This window comes from Plectropomus leopardus, unplaced genomic scaffold (genome assembly GCF_008729295.1).
Source record: "Plectropomus leopardus isolate mb unplaced genomic scaffold, YSFRI_Pleo_2.0 unplaced_scaffold22547, whole genome shotgun sequence".
Taxonomy (NCBI): Eukaryota; Metazoa; Chordata; class Actinopteri; order Perciformes; family Serranidae; genus Plectropomus; species Plectropomus leopardus.
The window spans coordinates 1-1866 of NW_024624434.1; the positions used below are offsets into that span (position 1 = coordinate 1).

General features: G+C 45.8%; 1 non-coding gene and 1 pseudogene across 1 annotated transcript; both read left to right on the plus strand.

Moving 5' to 3' along the window:
- Positions 1-13: 13 nt before the first annotated feature.
- Positions 14-200, plus strand: LOC121965966. The gene has a single exon (XR_006107541.1). It is a non-coding gene; the product is annotated as a U2 spliceosomal RNA (small nuclear RNA).
- A 909-nt stretch (positions 201-1109) lies between these two features.
- Positions 1110-1214, plus strand: LOC121965967 (annotated as a pseudogene).
- The last annotated feature ends 652 nt before the right edge of the window (positions 1215-1866 follow it).

Here is a 1866-nt window from a genome sequence, read left to right on the forward strand (position 1 = left end):
CTTCTATTTTAATAAATCTGTTTAAAAAAAATAAATAAATAAATAAATCTGTTCTTATCAACTTAATATCTGATACGTCCTCTATACGGAGACAACATATTAAACGGATTTTTGGCAGCAGGGGCCGAACAAGGGGCTTACCCCATTCGCTCCACGCATCAACCCGGTATTGCAGCGCCGCCAGGAATGGTGCACCCTTCTCAGGCCCTGTGGAAAAAAAAAAAAATTGAACGAAGCCCTGCCCTGCTCCAGGTGCCATTGCGTCCGTAAAGAATTGCGACGCAACGGTATCCGGTCCTGGAGGCCCAGAGTTGTGGTGACAAAAATACATTGAAAAAATTCGGCAGTCACCTCGACCGTGTCCCTTGTGGCCGCTCATTTGTCTCACAGTCTCGAATGGCCGTGGCCGTGGCGAGCGGGGGAAAGGGGCGGTGCCAATGCAAAGAGAAGTTGCATGCTCAAAAAGCGCAGGCGAGAGAGTGAGTTCCCTATTGCTTGGAAGCAAAATACATGAGAGAGAAGGAATGTTGCCCCCTGAGATAACGTGGGCAAGGGATGGTTAATGGGTGTGACCTGCATTGTGACGTTGCCATTTAACAAGGGATTTGATGTTAGCTTTCGCTCTGCTGTTCTGCTGTTTTTAAAACACAGAGACCCAGTTTTCCGCTCTTGATGTCAAGAAACTGAATGACAATGTACAGCAGGGATAGTGACTCTACTTCACAAGGACGAAGACAAGACAGACTGGAAGAACTGGAGACCTATCACTCTTTTAAACTTGGACTGTAGACTTTTTGTAAACTTTTAGCATCATGTACTGCATCCAGGTGCTGCAAAAAATGGGTTTTCCAGAGAGGTCCCACTATCGCAGTGGGACTTGGAAGGCGGCACAAGATAAGATAAGATAAGATAAGATAAGATAATCCTTTATTAGTCCCACAGTGGGGAAATTTCCAACAATGCAGCAGCAAAGGGATAGCAAAATAGCAAGATAACTGTGCAAAATAAACTATATTAATAAATAAGTACAAAGGGTAAGCGAGGCTCATCGTGAGCGTAATGACTGGGACCACTAGGGTCTTTGGCCGCTCCGGTGCGGAGGGTTGTAAATGCTCTGGTTTCTCTTCATAGCGCAAAAGTCTTTCGCCTGTTACTAAAGACTTCCGTGGAGAGGAACACCACTGAGTTGAACCTATTTTTGACAGGCTTTGCCGTTTGGTTGAGCCTTGTCCATTTGTGAACAGCAAGCCGAGACTGGAGCGATTCACTCGCCAGGGCCGGGGTGATGCACAAGATGATATTCTTATGCGCAAGCAGCCATTCTTGTGCCCAATGGAGACAACGGCACCATGACAAGTGAGACCTGCCCCAGGAGGTTGCACTGGGCAGCATGGGCTTGAGGGTCATTGCTTCTCGCCCTTTTGGCTAAGACTGCGATCGCCTCTCATCGGTGGATAACTTTTGCTTGTCGTGGTATTGGTTTGTCACCTTTAGGAGGTATATTTTCAGCTCTTTGTGCAAATATCACAACTCTACTGTTGTACATATTTTCACAAGAGACTACATTTGCTCTGCGGGTAAGTACAGGTTTTATTTATTTATTGACTGGTTTTTAGGCACGCTTTTACTTCTCTTAACAGTTTTACATAGTTTCTGTTAGTTTTAAGTAATCGTGGTGCCTCCACTATGTCGGCCAACCATGCCGGCATGCGGAGGCACCACAGCGTGCGATTCAGTTTTTAAGAAATTGATGGAAAGCTCCTGGAGATGTCGCGACTTGACTTCTCCAGGAAGCAAATTCAAAAAGTGCTCAACTTTCGGCCCGACGACATTAACTGTATCGTGACATTGCCTTTCAACAAAGGA